Source organism: Lampetra fluviatilis, chromosome 73, assembly GCF_964198595.1.
Source record: "Lampetra fluviatilis chromosome 73, kcLamFluv1.1, whole genome shotgun sequence".
In the NCBI taxonomy this organism is placed as follows: domain Eukaryota; kingdom Metazoa; phylum Chordata; class Hyperoartia; order Petromyzontiformes; family Petromyzontidae; genus Lampetra; species Lampetra fluviatilis.
Window position 1 is genome coordinate 3,496,944 of NC_136347.1, and position 21,428 is coordinate 3,518,371.

Here is a 21,428-nt window from a genome sequence, read left to right on the forward strand (position 1 = left end):
GTGCTCTGTGAGCCTCAGTCCTGGCTCTGTGAGCCCCCCCAGTGATTAACACTGAAACCCTGTGGGGGGAGCCTCAGTCTGGCTCTGTGAGCCCCCCCCCAGTGATTAACACTGAACCCTGTGGGGGGAGCCTTAGTCTGGCTCTGTGAGCCACCATTGAACCCCTCAACCAATCGCGTCGCTGCTCACGGTTTCTCGTTGCGCACTTCCTCCCACGCTCCGTACGGATTGGCCGGCTTGGCCGGGGGGGCGGGGCTCCTCCGAGGCCTCACGATTGGCTGCCCTCGTCGGCCGTGGGCAGGGCGGCGGCGGTGGGCGGGGCCTGCGTCGACGCCGGTTTCTGATTGGGCGAGAGGGATGTTGTGATTGACAGGTGTGCGTGCGTGCGTGTGCGTACGTGTGTGTGCGTGTGTGTGTGTACGTGTGTGTGTGTGTGCGTGTGTGCGCGTGTGTGCATGTGTGTGTGTACGTGTGTACGTGTGCGTGTGTACGTACGTGTGTGCGTGTGTGTGCGTACGTGTGTGCGTACGTGTGTGCGTACGTGTGTGTGTGTACGTATGTGCGTGTGTGTGCGTGTGTGCGCGTGTGCGTACGTGTGTATGCGTGTGTGTACGTACGTGCGTGTGTGCATGTGTGTGCGTGTGTGTGAGTGTGTGCGCGTGTGTGCGTACGTGTGTATGCGTGTGTGTACGTGCGTGTGTGTGTGTGTACGCGTGTGTGCATGTGTACATACGTGTGTGTGTGTGCGTACGTGTGTGGACGTGTGTGTGTGTGCGTACGTGTGTATGCGTGTGTGCGCGCGTACGTGTGTGTGTGCGCGCGTACGTGTGTGTGTGCGTGCGTACGTGTGTGTGCGTGCGTACATGTGTGTGCATGTGTGTACATGTGTGTGTGCGTACGAATGTGTGTACGTATTGTGGGGAGCGGTGGTGCAGCGGTTAGCGCGCTGCACTACGAACCTGGCGACCCGGGTTCGATTCCCGCTCACGGCCAACACCAGTGACGATTGTCTGAACCGGTCCCGGGCCTCCCCTAGGTCGACTCAGCCTTAAATGAGTACCTGGTGCGGTGTGTAAACATCGCCACTGGGGAGACAAAGGCGGCCGGGTGTGGTGCTGGCCACCCACCCCCCTCGTGTGCCTTGCCAGCCTTCATAGGTGCTCGCTAACAGCACTTGCCCCTACAGTCTGTTAAGGCTACACGGGGGATCTTTTTTGTGTACGTATCCAGGCGGTACCGGTCCAGCTCCCGACAGAGGAGTGGCAGCCTCTCCTCCGCAGTGAGCGTGCGGACATTCCACGTGGCCACACGAAGTGGCTTTTCGTTGTTTCTGGAGGAGCTCCGAGGGTGAAGATTCAATCTCCTGGCTCCGCCAATTGGGGTTTGGCCAGGAGACGTCGTAGACGCCTGTCCCCCCGGGGCCTCCGGCACAAGCTTATTAGTTACATATTTGAGTCGTGGTTTCGTGGTAATGAATTGAAGGTGGAGAGGTTACCAGCCCCTAGCACCCATCCAGAGCCCCCGTTTAGCCGCCGTGGTGGTCACAGACGCCATGAGGGGAGAGGGCCAATGGGCATTGGCCCTCCCCCCCACAGCACTGCCCACGACAACACACACAGCACCACCACCACCGCCGCCACCAACTTACAACAAAACAACACACACGCTCATCACCGTTCCTCCTCTAGGTCCGTTCAGCCAAAACTCTCCTTACCCTGAAGAGTATCCTTGCCTTGCCAGGCCGGTCTTTGTCTCCCGGCTTCGTCTCCGCCGTGTCTCCCGGCGAAGTCTCCTCCGGGTCTCCCCGTGTCTCCGCCTTGTCTCCCCGCGTCTCTGTTGTGTCTCCCCGTGTCTCTGTTGTGTCTCCCCGTGTCTCCGCCTTGTCTCCCGGCGAAGTCTCCTCCGGGTCTCCCCGTGTCTCTGTTGTGTCTCCCCGTGTCTCTGTTGTGTCTCCCCGTGTCTCTGTTGTGTCTCCCGGCATCTCTGTTGTGTCTCCCCGTGTCTTCTCCGTGTCTCCCCGTGTCTCTGTTGTCGCCCCCCGTGTCTCCGTTGCGTCTCCCCTTGTCTCTGTTGTGTCCGCCGGTGTCTCCTCCGTCGAACCTCCCGGTGTCTCCGCATAATCACGCGGACGCTCCCACCGAGACTCTGACGCGGGGAGACGCGGGGAGACAGACACGGAGAGACGCAGAGAGACACAGAGACATGGGGACACACGGAGAGACAGAGACATGAGGAGACGCGGGGAGACACGGGGAGACACGGAGAGACACGGAGAGACACAGAGAGAGACGCGGGGAGACACAGAGAGACACGGAGAGAGACAGAGACACGGAGAGACACGGAGAGAGACACAGAGAGACACGGGGAGACACAGAGAGACATGGGGAGAGACGCGGGGAGACACGGAGAGACACGGGGAGACACAGAGAGACACGGGAAAGAGACGCGGGGAGACGCGGGGAGACGCGGGGAGACGCGGGGAGACGCGGGGAGACACGGGGAGACACGGGGAGACACGGGGAGACACGGGGAGACATGGGGAGACGCGGGGAGACGCGGGGAGACACGGGGAGACACGCAGAGACACGGGGAGACACGGGGAGAGACACAGAGACGCGGGGAGACGCGGGGAGACACGGGGAGACACGGGAAGACACGGGGAGAGACACAGAGACGCGGGGAGACACGGGGAGACACGGGGAGACACGGGAAGACACGGGGAGACACGGGAAGACACGGGGAGACGCGGGGAGACACGGGGAGAGACACAGAGACACATGGAGAGACACGCAGAGATAGGTGAGCGTGTGTCTGGGCTCTGGGTTGTTCTTCGTGCTTTCGGAGTCCCTGACCCTCTGCTCACGATCATTAAGGACCTTCATGATGGTGAGCGCGCCCGGGTAAAACTACGTGGCCGGGAGTCGGAGCCATTCCCTGTACACCTTGGGGTGCGACAGGGATGTCCTCTGGCTCCCACATTATTTAACATCTATTTCGACTGCGTAGTTCGTGAAGCCTTCAATAGCTGTACCGGGGGAATTTCCATCTGGTACAGATATAATGGGAGGCTGATCGACGCCCCGGGTGCGATCAAGGGATGGCTCCCTATTGGTCAACCACGTTATGTATGCCGATGATTTGGTAATAGCTGCTCATTCAGAGGAGGAGTTGGAGACGCTGCTGCTGAGACTGGAGCGTGCCACTAAGAGGTGGGGCCTTACCATCAGCCCCACCAAAACTAAGCACCTGCCTGGGTATTTTGTACCATCGGACACTCCACCCCCACAACTCCCAATCGGTGATGGGGCAGTTGTGGAGAGAGTGGAGAGTTTCCCATACCTGGGCAATGTGCTTATGACCGACAACAACGGAGGGCGGAGGAGCGACGCTCACAACAACGAGCGGAGCGCCGGGTGGCTAAACCACAGCGAGTTGGCACAGTAGGGGGCACAGGTGGTGCATCAGCCAGTCATCTCGGTCATCTCGGTCAGTCGCCCTCCAACAACAACGGAGGGCTGAGGAGCGACGCTCACAACAACGAGCGGGGCGCCGGGTGGCTAAAGCACAGCAAGTTGGCACAGTAGGGGGCACAGGTGGTGCATCAGCCAGTCATCTCGGTCATCTCAGTCAGTCGACCCGTGGCACCTGCTGGGTCTGCCCCGTGACCTCCTGCCAGCGGGCGTTCGACACTTCACGTGGCAGCCTCAAGGTGCACATGGCCTGGCACAAGCGTCGTGGTGACGTCACCGCCACTTAGTGGCGAATGGCGGTGGTTGTTGTAGGTGTGTGTAGGTGTGTGTGTAGGTGTGTGTGTATGTGTGTGTGTAGGTGTGTAATTGTGTGTGTAGGTGTGTGTGTGTGTAGGTGTGTGTGTATGTGTGTGTGTAGGTGTGTGTAGGTGTGTGTAGGTGTGTGTGTAGGTGTGTGTGTAGGTGTGTGTGTATGTGTGTGTGTAGGTGTGTGTAGGTGTGTGTAGGTGTGTGTAGGTGTGTGTAATTGTGTGTGTAGGTGTGTAGGTGTGTGTAGGTGTGTGTAGGTGTGTGTGTAGGTGTGTGTGTATGTGTGTGTGTAGCTGTGTGTAGGTGTGTGTAGGTGTGTGTAGGTGTGTGTGTAGGTGTGTGTGTAATTGTGTGTATAGGTGTGTGTGTGTGTAGGTGTGTGTGTAGGTGTGTGTGTGTGTAGGTGTGTGTGTATGTGTGTGTGTAGGTGTGTGTAGGTGTGTGTAGGTGTGTGTAGGTGTGTGTAGGTGTGTGTGTGTGTAGGTGTGTGTGTATGTGTGTGTGTAGGTGTGTGTAGGTGTGTGTAGGTGTGTGTAGGTGTGTGTGTAGGTGTGTGTGTAGGTGTGTGTAATTGTGTGTGTGTATGTGTGTGTAGGTGTGTGTAGGTGTGTGTAGGTGTGTGTGTTACCGCCTGTTGCCGTGTTGTAGTAGTAAGTGTGTCCCTCATCAGTCACAGTCTCCACCCAGCCTCCCTGTACACACACACAGTGACACACACAGTGACACACACACACAGTGACACACACACAGTGACACACACAGTGACACACACACACAGTGACACACACACACAGTGACACACACACACAGTGACACACACACACAGTGACACACACAGTGACACACACAGTGACACACACACTCAGTGACACGCACAGTGACACGCACAGAACACACAGTGACACACACAGTGACACACACAGTGACACACACACAGTGACACGCACAGTGACACACACAGTGACACACACACACACAGTGACACACACAGTGACACACACACACACAGTGACACACACAGTGACACACACAGTGACACACACACACAGTGACACACACACAGTGACACACAAACACAGTGACACACACACACAGTGACACACACCCAGTGACACACACACCCAGTGACACACACACACACAGTGACACACACACACAGTGACACACACAGTGACACACACACACAGTGACACGCACAGTGACACACACAGTGACACACAGTGAGACGCACAGTGAGACGCACAGTGACACACACAGTGACACACACAGTGACACGCACACAGTGACACACACACAGTGACAGACACACACAGTGACACACACAGTGACATACACAGTGACACACATAGTGTGACACACACAGTGACACACACACACACAGTGACACGCACAGAACACACACAGTGACACACACACAGTGACACACACGCACAGTGACACACACAGTGACACACACAGTGACACACACAGTGACACACACACACAGTGACACGCACAGTGACACGCACAGAACACACACAGTGACACACACACAGTGACACACACACAGTGACAGACACACACAGTGACACACACAGTGACACACACGCACAGTGACACGCACAGTGACACGCACAGAACACACACAGTGACACACACACAGTGACACACACACAGTGACAGACACACACAGTGACACACACAGTGACATACACAGTGACACACATAGTGTGACACACACAGTGACACACACACACACAGTGACACGCACAGAACACACACAGTGACACACACACAGTGACACACACGCACAGTGACACACACAGTGACACGCACAGAACACACACAGTGACACACACACAGTGACACACACACACAGTGACATACACAGTGACACACACACACAGTGACACACACACAGTGACACACACACAGTGACACGCACAGAACACACACAGTGACACACACAGTGACACACCCACACAGTGACACACACACACAGTGACACACACAGTGACACACACACACAGTGACACACACACAGTGACACACCCACACAGTGACACACACACACAGTGACACACACAGTGACACACACACACAGTGACACACACACAGTGACACACACACAGTGACACGCACAGAACACACACAGTGACACACACAGTGACACACACACAGTGACACACACAGTGACACACACACAGTGACACACACACACAGTGACATACACAGTGACACACATAGTGTGACATACACAGTGACACACACAGTGACGCACACAGCCAAAGGTCCCCCGTGTAGCCTCTAGCAGGCTGTAGGGGCAAGTGCTGTTAGCGAGTAGCACCTCTGAAGGCAAACACAGCCAAAGGTCCCCCGTGTAGCCTCTAGCAGGCTGCAGGGGCAAGTGCTGTAAGTAGCAGCAGCAGCGCTGCCTATGAAGGCTACCGGCACTGTGGCTACACACACAGAGGGGGGGGGGGGTGGCCAGCACCACCACGCCCGGCCGCCTTTGTCTCTCCCCCAGTGCTAGCGATGTTCGCTCTACTACACCACCGCTACTACACCAGCTACTCGTTTAGGTGAGTGAGCGGGTGAGTGAGTGGGTGAGTGAGTGGGTGAGTGAGTGGGTGAGTGAGTGGGTGAGTCGGTCAGTGAGTGGGTGGGTGAGTGAGTGAATGGGTGAGTGAGTGGGTGAGCGGGTGAGTGAGTGAGTGGATGAGTGGGTGGGTGAGTGGGTGAGCGGGTGAGTGAGTAGGTGGGTGAGCGAGTGAGTGGATGAGTGAGTGGGTGAGTGGGTGGGTGAGTGGGTTGGTGAGTGAGTGAGTGGGTGAGTGGGTGGGTGGGTGAGTGGGTGAGTGAGTGGGTGAGTGAGTGGGTGAGTCGGTCAGTGAGTGGGTGGGTGAGTGAGTGAATGGGTGAGTGAGTGGGTGAGCGGGTGAGTGAGTGAGTGAGTGGATGAGTGGGTGGGTGAGTGGGTGAGTGGGTGGGTGAGTGAGTGGGTGAGTGAGTGGGTGAGCGGGTGAGTGAGTGGGTGGGTGAGCGGGTGAGTGAGTGAGTGGGTGAGTGAGTAAGTGGGTGAGTGGGTGAGTGGATGAGTGGGTGAGTGAGTGGGTGAGTGAGTGGGTGAGCGGGTGAGTGAGTGGGTGAGTGAGTGGGTGGGTGGGTGAGTGAGTGGATGAGTGGGTGAGTGAGTGAGTGGGTGAGTGAGTGGATGAGTGGGTGAGTGGGTGAGTGAGTGGGTGGGTGAGTGGGTGGGTGAGTGAGTGAGTGAGTGAGTGAGTGAGTGGGTGAGTGAGTGGGTGGGTGAGTGAGTGAGTGGGTGAGTGGGTGGGTGAGTGGGTGAGTGAGTGGGTGAGCGGGTGAGTGAGTGGGTGGGTGAGCGGGTGAGTGAGTGAGTGGGTGAGTGAGTAAGTGGGTGAGTGGGTGAGTGGATGAGTGGGTGAGTGAGTGGGTGAGTGAGTGGGTGAGCGGGTGAGTGAGTGGGTGAGTGAGTGGGTGGGTGGGTGAGTGAGTGGATGAGTGGGTGAGTGAGTGGGTGAGTGAGTGGATGAGTGGGTGAGTGAGTGAGTGGGTGAGTGGGTGAGTGAGTGGGTGGGTGGGTGAGTGAGTGGATGAGTGAGTGAGTGAGTGGGTGAGTGAGTGGGTGAGTGGGTGGGTGAGCGGGTGAGTGAGTGAGTGGGTGAGTGAGTGAGTGAGTGGGTGAGTGAGTGAGTGGGTGAGTGAGTGGGTGAGTGGGTGAGTGAGTGGGTGAGCGGGTGAGCGAGTGAGTGGGTGAGTGAGTGGGTGAGTGAGTGAGTGGGTGAGTGGGTGAGTGAGTGGGTGAGCGGGTGAGCGAGTGAGTGGGTGAGTGAGTGAGTGGGTGAGTGAGTTACCAAGTCAAATCCTTGTGGTTGTTCCCACTGCACTTCTGCACCACCACAACAACAACAATCAGACTCAGGAGAGCAAAGTCAAGACTCAACAAATCACCCACCAACTCACCCACGCACTCACTCACTCACTCACTCACCCACTCACTCACTCACTCACCCACCCACCCACTCACCCACGCACTCACCCACTCACTCACTCACTCATTCACCCACTCACCCACTCACTCACTCACCCACTCACCCACTCACCCACTCACCCACCCACCCACTCACCCACGCACTCACCCACTCACTCACCCACTCACCCACTCACCCACTCACTCACTCACCCACTCACCCACTCACTCACCCACTCACCCACTCACTCACCCACCCACCCACCCACCCACCCACTCACCCACGCACTCACCCACTCACTCACTCACTCACCCACTCACCCACTCACTCACTCACCCACCCACCCACTCACCCACGCACTCACTCGCCTACTCACCCACTCACTCACCCACCCACCCACCCACTCACCCACCCACTCGCCTACTCACCCACTCACCCACTCACTCACCCACCCACCCACTCACCCACTCACTCACCCACTCGCCCACGCACTGGCCTACTCACCCACTCGCCCACGCACTCGCCTACTCACCCACTCGCCTACTCATCCACTCACTCGCCCATTCACTCATCCACCCACCCACCCACTCGCCTACTCACCCACTCATTCGCCCACCCACTCGCCCACTCTCACTCACCCACTCACTCGCCTACTCGCCCACTCACTCGCCCCATGCACTCATCCACCCACTCACTCGCCTACGCACCCACTCGCCCCACGCACTCGCCCACCCACCCACTCACCCATTCACTCACCCACTCACCCGCCCACTCGCCTACTCACCCACTCACTCGCCCACACACTCATAAACCCCCTCACTCACCCACGTACTGGCCTACTCACCCACTCACTCATCCACCCACTCGCCCACCCACTCGCCCACCCACTCACTCGCCTACTCACCCACTCACCTACCCCACTTACCCATGCACTCACCCACCCACTCGCCAACTCACCCACCCACTCACTCACCTACTCACCCACTCACCCACCCACCCACTCGCCAACCCACTCACCCACTCACCCACCCACTCACCCACCCACCCACTCACCCACCCACCCACTCACCCGCTCACTCGCCAACTCACCCACCCACCCACTCACCCACTCACCCCACTCACCCACCACCCCACATCACCCACCCACCCACTCACCCACCCACTCACCCACCCACCCACTCACCCACTCACTCACCTACTCACCCACTCACTCACTCACTCACTCACTCACACCACTCACTCACTCACCCACTCACTCCACTCACTCACCCACCCACCCACCCACCACCCACCCACCCACTCACTCACTCACTCACACACTCACTCACTCGCCCACCACTCACCACTCACTCACCCACCCACCCACTCACCCACTCACCCCACCATCACTCACTCACTCACTCACTCACATCACTCACTCACCCACCCACTCACCCACTCACTCACTCACCCACCCCACCCACTCACTCAGTCACTCACCCACCCACCCACTCACTCACTCACCCACCCACCCACTCACTCAGTCACTCACCCACCCACCCACTCACCCACTCACTCACTCACCCACCCACCCACCCATCCACTCACCCACCCACCCACCCACTCACTCACCCACCCACCCACTCACTCACCCATCCACTCACCCACCCACCCACCCACTCACTCACCCACCCACCCACTCACTCACTCACTCACTCACTCACTCGCCTACTCACCCACTCACTCACTCACTCGCCCACCCACTCACCCACTCACTCACCCACCCACCCACCCACCCATCCACTCACTCACCCACCCACTCACTCACTCACTCACTCACTCACCCACCCACTCACTCGCCTACTCACCCACTCACTCACCCACCCACCCACCCACCCACCCACTCACCCGCCCACCCACCCACCCACTCACTCGCCTACTCACCCACTCACTCACCCACCCACCCACCCACTCACCCACCCACCCACCCACTCACCCACCCACCCACCCACTCACCCACCCACCCCCCCACTCACCCACCCACTCACCCACCCACCCCACTCACCCACCCACCCACCCACTCACCCACCCACTCACCCACCCACCCACCCACCCACTCACCCACCCACCCACCCACCCACCCACTCACTCACCCACCCACTCACCCACCCACCCACCCACCCACTCACCCACCCACCCACTCACCCACCCACCCACCCACCCACTCACCCACCCACTCACTCACTCACCCACTCACCCACCCACCCACTCACTCACCCACTCACCCACCCACCCACCCACTCACCCACTCACTCACTCACCCACCCACCCACCCATCCACTCACCCACCCACCCACCCACTCACTCACTCACCCACTCACTCGCCTACTCACCCACTCACTCACTCACTCACTCACTCACTCGCCCACCCACTCACCCACTCACTCACCCACCCACCCACCCATCCACTCACTCACCCACCCACTCACTCACTCACTCACTCACCCACCCACTCACTCGCCTACTCACCCACTCACTCACCCACCCACTCACCCACCCACCCACCCACTCACCCACCCGCCCACCCACCCACTCACCCGCCCACCCACCCACTCACTCGCCTACTCACCCACTCACTCACCCACCCACCCACCCACTCACCCACCCACCCACCCACCCACCCACCCACCCACCCACTCACCCACCCACCCACCCACCCACTCACCCACCCACCCACCCACCCACTCACCCACCCACCCACCCACTCACTCACCCACCCACCCACTCACCCACCCACCCACCCACTCACCCACCCACCCACCCACTCACTCACTCACTCACCCACTCACCCACCCACTCACTCACTCACCCACTCACCCACCCACCCACTCACTCACCCACTCACCCACCCACCCACCCACTCACCCACCCACCCACTCACTCACCCACTCACCCACCTCTGCTGATGTTGTTGTAGTAGTAGGGGTGGCCATCATCCGTGGTCAGCATGGACCAAACCGCGGCGCCACCGCTCACTTCCACCACCACCACCACCTCCACCACCACCTCCACCACCACCACCACCACCTCCACCACCACCTCCACCTCCACCACCACCACCACCTCCACCTCCCGGTATCGTCCGCGGTTTCTCCAGTTTCCCCTCCTTCCTCGGGACCCCCATCGGACCCCCAGAACCCCCTCCAGGACCCCCTCTGGGACCCCCTCTGGGACCCCCTCCAGGACCCCCTCCAGGAGCCCCTCCAGGACCCCCTTTAGCCGGAATCCCTTCACCAGGACCCCCTCTGGGACCCCCTCCAGGACCCCCTTTAGCTGGAACCCCTTCACCAGGACCCCCTCCGGGACCCCCTCCAAGACCCCCTTTAGCCGGAACCCCTTCACCAGGACCCCCTTTAGCCGGGACTCCTTTCCCTCCGGCTCCCTCTGCCTGCTGTGCGGAGGATTCTGCTGAAGAGACAGAGACGGCCCAGGTAGCCTCCTGAGCAAGGGGAGCAGAGCGAGGTGGTGGTGTGGTGAGCGTGGTGGTGGTGAGCGTGGTGGTGGTGGTGAGCATGGTGCGGGCGGTGAGCGTGGTGGTGAGCGTGGTGGTGGTGAGCGTGGTGGTGAGCGGGTGGTGAGCGCGGTGCGGGGCGGTGAGCGTGGTGGTGGTGGTAAGCGTGGTGGTGGTGACCATGTTGGTGAGTGTGCTAGTGGTGAGTGTGCTAGTGGTGAGTGTGCTAGTGGTGAGCGTGGTGGTGGTGGTGAGTGTGCTAGTGGTGAGCGTGTTGGTGGTGAGCGTGGTGGTGAGCGTGGTGGTGGTGAGCGGGTGGTGAGCGCGGTGGTGGTGGTGAGCGTGTTGGTGGTGAGCGTGGTGGTGAGCGTGGTGGTGAGCGTGGTGAGCGTGGTGGTGGTGGTGAGCGTGGTGGTGGTGAGCATGGTGGTGGTGAGCGTGGTGGTGGTGGTGAGCAATGTGGTGGTGAGCATGGTGGTGGTGAGCATGGTGGTGGTGAGCATGGTGGTGGTGAGCATGGTGGTGGTGAGTGTGCTAGTAGTGAGCGTGGTGGTGGTGAGCGTGGTGGTGGTGAGCGTGTTGGTGAGTGCGGTGGTGAGCGTGGTGGTGGTGAGCGTGGTGGTGGTGAGCGTGTTGGTGAGTGTGGTGAGTGTGCTAGTGGTGAGCGTGGTGGTGGTGAGTATGGTGGTGGTGAGTGTGGTGGTGGTGAGCGTGGTGGTGGTGGTGAGCGTGGTGGTGGTGGTGAGCGTGGTGGTGGTGAGCGTGGTGGTGGTGAGCGTGGTGGTGGTGAGCGTGGTGGTGGTGAGTGTGCTAGTAGTGAGCGTGGTGGTGGTGAGCGTGGTGGTGGTGGTGAGCGTGGTGGTGAGCGTGGTGATGGTGAGCGTGGTGGTGGTGAGCGTGGTGGTGAGCGTGGTGGTGGTGAGCGTGGTGGTGGTGAGTGTGCTAGTGGTGAGCGTGGTGGTGGTGAGCGTGGTGGTGGTGGTGAGCGTGGTGGTGAGCGTGGTGGTGGTGAGCGTGGTGGTGGTGGTGAGTGTGCTAGTAGTGAGCGTGGTGGTGGTGAGCGTGGTGGTGGTGAGCGTGGTGGTGAGCGTGGTGGTGGTGAGTATGGTGGTGGTGAGTGTGGTGGTGGTGAGCGTGGTGGTGGTGAGCGTGGTGGTGGTGGTGAGCGTGGTGGTGAGCGTGGTGGTGGTGAGTATGGTGGTGGTGAGTGTGGTGGTGGTGAGCGTGGTGGTGGTGAGCGTGGTGGTGGTGGTGAGCGTGGTGGTGAGCGTGGTGGTGAGCGTGGTGGTGGTGAGCGTGGTGGTGGTGAGTGTGCTAGTGGTGAGCGTGGTGGTGGTGAGCATGGTGGTGAGCGTGGTGGTGGTGAGCGTGGTGGTGGTGAGCGTGGTGGTGGTGAGCGTGGTGGTGGTGAGTGTGCTAGTAGTGAGCGTGGTGGTGGTGAGCGTGGTGGTGAGCGTGGTGGTGGTGAGCGTGGTGGTGAGCGTGGTGGTGGTGAGCGTGGTGGTGGTGAGTGTGCTAGTGGTGAGCGTGGTGGTGGTGAGCGTGGTGGTGAGCGTGGTGGTGGTGAGCGTGGTGGTGAGCGTGGTGGTGGTGAGCGTGGTGGTGAGCGTGGTGGTGGTGAGTATGGTGGTGGTGAGTGTGGTGGTGGTGAGCGTGGTGGTGGTGAGCGTGGTGGTGGTGAGCGTGGTGGTGGTGAGTATGGTGGTGAGCATGGTCCTAGTGGTGGTGGTGGTGAGCGTGGTGGTGGTGGTGAGCGTGGTGGTGGTGAGCATGGTGGTGGTGAGCGTGGTGGTGGTGGTGAGCATGGTGGTGGTGAGCATGGTGGTGGTGAGCGTGGTGGTGGTGGTGAGCGTGGTGGTGGTGAGCATGGTGGTGGTGAGCGTGGTGGTGGTGAGTGTGGTGGTGGTGAGTGTGCTAGTAGTGAGCGTGGTGGTGGTGAGCGTGGTGGTGGTGAGCGTGGTGGTGGTGGTGAGCGTGGTGGTGGTGAGCATGGTGGTGGTGAGCATGGTGGTGGTGAGCGTGGTGGTGGTGAGTATGGTGGTGGTGAGCGTGGTGGTGGTGAGCGTGGTGGTGGTGAGCGTGGTGGTGAGCGTGGTGGTGGTGGTGAGCGTGGTGGTGGTGAGCGTGGTGGTGGTGAGCGTGGTGGTGGTGAGCGTGGTGGTGAGCGTGGTGGTGGTGAGCGTGGTGGTGAGCGTGGTGGTGGTGAGCGTGGTGGTGGTGAGTATGGTGGTGGTGAGCGTGGTGGTGGTGAGCGTGGTGGTGGTGAGCGTGGTGGTGAGCGTGGTGGTGGTGAGCGTGGTGGTGGTGAGCGTGGTGGTGGTGGTGAGCGTGGTGGTGGTGAGTGTGCTAGTAGTGAGCGTGGTGGTGGTGAGCGTGGTGGTGAGCGTGGTGGTGAGCGTGGTGGTGGTGAGCGTGGTGGTGGTGAGCGTGGTGGTGGTGAGCGTGGTGGTGGTGAGTGTGCTAGTGGTGAGCGTGGTGGTGGTGAGCGTGGTGGTGAGCGTGGTGGTGGTGAGCGTGGTGGTGAGCGTGGTGGTGGTGAGTATGGTGGTGGTGAGTGTGGTGGTGGTGAGCGTGGTGGTGGTGAGCGTGGTGGTGGTGAGCGTGGTGGTGGTGAGTATGGTGGTGAGCATGGTCCTAGTGGTGGTGGTGGTGAGCGTGGTGGTGGTGGTGAGCGTGGTGGTGGTGAGCATGGTGGTGGTGAGCGTGGTGGTGGTGGTGAGCATGGTGGTGGTGAGCATGGTGGTGGTGAGCGTGGTGGTGGTGAGTGTGGTGGTGGTGAGTGTGCTAGTAGTGAGCGTGGTGGTGGTGAGCGTGGTGGTGGTGAGCGTGGTGGTGGTGAGCGTGGTGGTGGTGGTGAGCGTGGTGGTGGTGAGTGTGCTAGTAGTGAGCGTGGTGGTGGTGAGCGTGGTGGTGGTGGTGAGCGTGGTGGTGGTGAGCGTGGTGGTGGTGAGCGTGGTGGTGAGCGTGGTGGTGGTGAGCGTGGTGGTGAGCGTGGTGGTGGTGAGTATGGTGGTGGTGAGCGTGGTGGTGGTGAGCGTGGTGGTGAGCGTGGTGGTGGTGGTGAGCGTGGTGGTGGTGAGCGTGGTGGTGGTGAGCATGTTGGTGAGTGTGGTGAGTGTGCTAGTGGTGAGCGTGGTGGTGGTGAGCGTGGTGATGGTGAGCGTGTTGGTGAGTGTGGTGGTGAGCGTGGTGGTGGTGAGCGTGGTGGTGGTGAGCGTGTTGGTGAGTGTGGTGAGTGTGCTAGTGGTGAGCGTGGTGGTGGTGAGTGTGGTGGTGAGCGTGGTGGTGGTGAGTGCGGTGGTGTGCTAGTGGTGAGCGTGGTGGTGAGCGTGGTGGTGAGCGTGGTGGTGGTGAGCATGTTGGTGAGTGTGGTGAGTGTGCTAGTGGTGAGCGTGGTGGTGGTGAGCGTGGTGATGGTGAGCGTGTTGGTGAGTGTGGTGGTGAGCGTGGTGGTGGTGAGCGTGGTGGTGGTGAGCGTGTTGGTGAGTGTGGTGAGTGTGCTAGTGGTGAGCGTGGTGGTGGTGAGCGTGGTGATGGTGAGCGTGTTGGTGAGTGTGGTGAGTGTGCTAGTGGTGAGCGTGGTGGTGGTGAGCGTGGTGATGGTGAGCGTGTTGGTGAGTGTGGTGAGTGTGCTAGTGGTGAGCGTCGTGGTGGTGAGCGTGGTGGTGGTGAGCGTGTTGGTGAGTGTGGTGAGTGTGCTAGTGGTGAGCGTGGTGGTGGTGAGCGTGTTGGTGAGTGTGGTTAGTGTGCTAGTGGTGAGCGTGTTGGTGAGTGCGGTGGTGTGCTAGTGGTGAGCGTGGTGGTGAGCGTGGTGGTGGTGAGCGTGTTGGTGAGTGCGGTGGTGTGCTAGTGGTGAGCGTGGTGGTGAGCGTGGTGGTGAGCGTGCTGGTGGTGCTAGTGGTGGTGATGGTGGTGATGGTGAGTGTGCTAGTGGTGAGCGTGGTGGTGGTGAGCGTGGTGGTGAGCGTGGTGAGCGTAGTGGTGGTGAGCGTGGTGGTGGTGAGCGTGGTGGTGAGCATGGTCCTAGTGGTGGTGGTGGTGAGCATGGTCCTAGTGGTGGTGGCGGTGAGCGTGGTGAGCGTGGTGGTGAGCGTGGTGGTGAGCGTGGCGGTGAGCGTGGTGAGCGTGGTGAGCGTGGCGGTGAGCGGCGCCGCTCACCGTGAGGCCCCAGGGCCCCCAAGCGCCGCAGGTCGTCCTCGTAGGCCCGAGCCGCGGCCCGCTCCATGGCGCTGAACGCCGCCCCCATCTCCTCGTCCAGGTTCAGCTTCTCCTGCCGCTTCTTGCGGATCTGGGAGGGGTGAGCGGTGGGGGGTGAGCGGTGGGGAGGGGTGAGTGGAAGGGGGGGGTGAGCGGGGGGGGGTGAGCGGTGGGGGGTGAGCGGTGGGGAGGGGTGAGTGGAAGGGGGGGGTGAGTGGTGGGGGGGTGAGCGGTGGGGGGGTGAGCGGTGGGGAGGGGTGAGTGGAAGGGGGGGGTGAGCGGTGGGGGGTGAGCGGTGGGGAGGGGTGAGTGGAAGGGGGGGGTGAGCGGGGGGGGGGTGAGCGGTGGGGGGTGAGCGGTGGGGAGGGGTGAGTGGAAGGGGGGGGGTGAGTGGTGGGGGGGTGAGCGGTGGGGGGTGAGCGGTGGGGGGTGAGCGGTGGGGGGTGAGCGGTGGGGGGTGAGCGGTGGGGGGTGAGCGGTGGGGGGTGAGCGGTGGGGGGGTGAGCGGTGGGGAGGGGTGAGTGGAAGGGGGGGGTGAGCCGTGGGGGTGAGCGGTGGGGGGGTGAGCGGTGGGGAGGGGTGAGCGGGAGGGGGGGGTGAGCGGTGGGGGTTGAGTGGTGGGGGGGTGAGTGGGAGGGGTGAGCGGGAGGGGGGTGAGCGGTGGGGGGGTGAGCGGTGGGGGGTGAGCCGAGGGGTGAGCGGGGGGGTGTGAGCGGGAGGGGTGAGTGGGAGGGAGCTGATCCAGGGTGACAACTCATGGGGCCTGGATCGGGGGTGGGTGGTGTGGGTGGGTGACAGGGGGACAAGGGGAGACACGGAGAGACACACGGGGAGACACACGGGGAGACACGGGGAGACACGGGGAGACACGGAGACACAGAGACACGGGGAGACACGGGGAGACACTGAGACACGGGGAGACACGGGGAGACACAGAGACACGGGGAGACACAGAGACACGGGGAGACACTGAGACACGGGGAGACACGGGGAGACACAGAGACACGGGGAGACACGGGGAGACACTGAGACACGGGGAGACACGGGGAGACACGGAGAGACACAGAGACACGGGGAGACACGCGGAGACACGGGGAGACACGGAGAGACACAGAGACACGGGGAGACACGGGGAGACACGGGGAGACACAGAGACACGGGGAGACACGGGGAGACACGGAGACACGGAGAGACACGGGGAGACATGGGGAGACACAGAGACACGGGGAGACACGGGGAGACACGGAGACACGGAGACACGGAGAGACACAGAGACACTGAGACACGGGGAGACACGGGGAGACACGGAGAGACACAGAGACACGGGGAGACACGCGGAGACACGGGGAGACACGGAGAGACACAGAGACACGGGGAGACACGGGGAGACACGGGGAGACACAGGGAGACACGGGGAGACACGGGGAGACACGGGGAGACACGGGGAGACACGGGGAGACACTGAGACACGGGGAGACACGGGGAGACACGGGGAGACACGGAGACACAGAGACACGGGGAGACACGGGGAGACACGGGGAGACACGGAGACACAGAGACACGGAGAGACACAGAGACACGGGGAGACACGGGGAGACACGGAGACACAGAGAGACACGGGGAGACACGGGGAGACACGGGGAGACACGGAGACACAGAGACACGGGGAGACACGGGGAGACACGGGGAGACACAGAGACACGGAGAGACACAGAGACACTGAGACACGGGGAGACACGGGGAGACACGGGGAGACACGGAGAAACACAGAGACACGGGGAGACACGGAGACACGGGGAGACACGGAGAGACACAGAGACACGGGGAGACACGGGGAGACACTGAGACACGGAGACACGGGGAGACACGGAGACACGGAGACACAGAGACACGGGGAGACACTGAGACACGGGGAGACACGGGGAGGCACTGAGACACGGGGAGACACTGAGACACTGAGACACTGAGGCACTGAGACACGGGGAGACACTGAGACACGGGGAGACACTGAGACACGGGGAGACACGGAGACACGGAGACACGGGGAGACACGGAGACACGGGGAGACACGGGGAGGCACTGAGACACGGGGAGACACTGAGACACTGAGGCACTGAGACACGGGGAGACACTGAGACACGGAGACACAGAGACACGGGGAGACACTGAGACACGGGGAGACACGGGGAGGCACTGAGACACGGGGAGACACTGAGACACTGAGACACTGAGGCACTGAGACACGGGGAGACACTGAGACACGGGGAGACACTGAGACACGGGGAGACACGGAGACACGGAGACACGGGGAGACACGGAGACACGGAGACACGGAGACACAGAGACACGGGGAGACACTGAGACACGGGGAGACACGGGGAGGCACTGAGACACGGGGAGACACTGAGACACTGAGACACTGAGGCACTGAGACACGGGGAGACACTGAGACACGGGGAGACACTGAGACACGGGGAGACACGGAGACACGGAGACACGGGGAGACACGGAGACACGGGGAGACACGGGGAGGCACTGAGACACGGGGAGACACTGAGACACTGAGACACTGAGGCACTGAGACACGGGGAGACACTGAGACACGGGGAGACACTGAGACACGGGGAGACACGGAGACACGGAGACACGGGGAGACACGGAGACACGGGGAGACACGGGGAGGCACTGAGACACGGGGAGACACTGAGACACTGAGGCACTGAGACACGGGGAGACACTGAGACACGGGGAGACACTGAGACACGGGGAGACACGGGGAGACACTGAGACACGGGGAGACACTGAGACACGGGGAGACACGGAGAGACACTGAGACACGGGGAGACACTGAGACACGGGGAGACACGGGGAGACACTGAGACACGGGGAGACACGGGGAGACACTGAGACACGGGGAGACACTGAGACACTGAGACACGGGGAGACACTGAGACACGGGGAGACACTGAGACACAGAGACACAGAGACACGGGGAGACACGGAGACACAGAGACACGGAGACACGGAGACACGGGGAGACACGGAGACACGGGGAGACACGGGGAGACACGGGGAGACACGGAGACACAGAGACACAGAGACACGGAGACACGGAGACACGGAGACACGGGGAGACCACGGGGAGACGGGGAGACACGGGGAGACACGGGGAGACACAGAGACACGGGGAGACACGGGGAGACACGGGGAGACACGGAGACACGGGGAGACACGGGGAGACACGGGGAGACACAGAGACACAGAGACACGGAGACACGGAGACACGGGGAGACACGGGGAGACACGGGGAGACACGGGGAGACACAGAGACACGGGGAGACACGGGGAGACACGGGGAGACACAGAGACACGGGGAGACACGGGGAGACACGGGGAGACACGGAGACACGGGGAGACACGGGGAGACACGGAGACACGGGGACACAGAGACACGGGGAGACACGGGGAGACACGGGGAGACACGGGGACACAGAGACACGGGGAGACACAGAGACACAGAGACACGGGGAGACACGGAGACACGGAGACACGGGGAGACACGGAGAGACACGGGGAGACACGGAGACACGGGGACACAGAGACACGGGGAGACACGGGGAGACACGGGGAGACACGGGGACACAGAGACACGGGGAGACACAGAGACACGGGGAGACACGGAGACACGGGGAGACACGGAGACACGGAGACACGGGGAGACACTGAGACACGGGGAGACACGGGGAGGCACTGAGACACGGGGAGACACGGGGAGACACTGAGACACTGAGGCACTGAGACACGGGGAGACACTGAGACACGGGGAGACACGGAGAGACACTGAGACACGGGGAGACACTGGGAGACACGGGGAGACGGGGAGACACGGGGAGACACTGAGACACGGGGAGACACTGAGACACGGGGAGACACGGGGAGACACTGAGACACGGGGAGACACTGAGACACTGAGACACTGAGACACAGAGACACGGGGAGACACAGAGACACAGAGACACGGGGAGACACTGAGACACGGGGAGACACTGAGACACAGAGACACAGAGACACGGGGAGACACAGAGACACACGGAGACACGGGGAGACACGGAGACACAGAGACACGGAGACACAGAGAGACACAGAGACACAGAGACACAGAGACACGGGGAGACACGGGGAGACGGGGAGACACGGGGAGACACGGAGACACAGAGACACGGAGACACGGAGACACGGAGACACGGGGAGACACGGGGAGACACGGGGAGACACGGGGAGACACGGGGAGACACGGGGAGACACGGAGACACAGAGACACGGAGACACGGGGAGACACGGGGAGACACGGGGAGACACGGGGAGACACGGGGAGACACGGGGAGACACGGGGAGACACGGGGAGACACTGAGACACGGGGAGACACGGAGACACGGAGACACTGAGACACGGGGAGACACGGAGACACGGAGACACGGGGAGACACAGAGACACGGGGAGACACGGAGAGACACGGGGAGACACGGAGACACAGAGACACTGAGACACGGGGAGACACGGGGAGACACGGAGACACGGGGAGACACGGAGAGACAGGGGGAGACACTGAGACACGGGGAGACACGGGGAGACACTGAGACACGGGGAGACACGGGGAGACACGGAGACACGGGGAGACACAGAGACACGGGGAGACACGGAGAGACACGGGGAGACACTGAGACACGGGGAGACACGGGGAGACACTGAGACACGGGGAGACACGGAGAGACACAGAGACACAGAGACACGGGGAGACACGGGGAGACACAGAGACACAGAGACACGGGGAGACACGGAGACACAGAGACACGGGGAGACACGGAGAGACACGGGGAGACACTGAGACACGGGGAGACACGGGGAGACACAGAGACACGGGGAGACACAGAGACACGGGGAGACACGGGGAGACACTGAGACACGGGGAGACACGGAGAGACACAGAGACACAGAGACACGGGGAGACACGGGGAGACACAGAGACACAGAGACACGGGGAGACACGGAGACACGGGGAGACACGGAGACACGGGGAGACACGGAGACACAGAGACACGGGGAGACACGGGGAGACACTGAGACACGGAGACACGGGGAGACACGGGGAGACACAGAGACACAGAGACACGGGGAGACACAGAGACACAGAGACACGGGGAGACACGGAGACACGGGGAGACACGGAGACACAGAGACACAGAGACACGGGGAGACACGGGGAGACACTGAGACACGGAGACACGGAGACACGGGGAGACACGGGGAGACACGGGGAGACACGGGGAGACACGGGGAGACACAGAGACACGGGGAGACACGGGGAGACACGGGGAGACACGGAGACACGGGGAGACACGGGGAGACACGGGGAGACACGGGGAGACACGGGGAGACACGGGGAGACACGGAGACACGGGGAGACACGGGGAGACACGGGGAGACACGGGGAGACACAGAGACACGGGGAGACACGGGGAGACACGGGGAGACACGGGGAGACACAGAGACACGGGGAGACACGGGGAGACACGGGGAGACACGGGGAGACACGGAGACACGGGGAGACACGGAGACACGGGGAGACACAGAGACACTGAGACACGGGGAGACACAGAGACACTGAGACACGGGGAGACACGGGGAGACACTGAGACACGGGGAGACACTGAGACACGGGGAGACACAGAGACACTGAGACACGGGGAGACACAGACACGGGGAGACACGGGGACACGGGGAGACACGGAGACACGGGGAGACACAGAGACACGGGGAGACACGGGGAGACACAGAGACACGGGGAGACACGGGGACACGGGGAGACACGGAGACACGGGGAGACACAGAGACACGGGGAGACACGGGGAGACACGGGGAGACACGGGGAGACACAGAGACACGGAGACACGGGGAGACACGGAGACACGGGGAGACACGGGGAGACACGG

The 21,428-nt window shown here is 61.7% G+C and overlaps 1 long non-coding RNA gene across 1 annotated transcript; it reads right to left on the reverse strand.

The window, feature by feature from the left end:
* Positions 1 to 194: 194 nt before the first annotated feature.
* LOC144953311 (uncharacterized) lies at positions 195 to 10,820 on the reverse strand. The gene is made up of 6 exons (XR_013640796.1): positions 10,796 to 10,820; positions 10,687 to 10,764; positions 7,634 to 7,668; positions 4,408 to 4,471; positions 1,715 to 2,145; positions 195 to 340 (listed from the first exon to the last, which is right to left on the reverse strand). It is a non-coding gene; the product is annotated as an uncharacterized LOC144953311 (long non-coding RNA).
* Between the last annotated feature and the right edge of the window lie 10,608 nt (positions 10,821 to 21,428).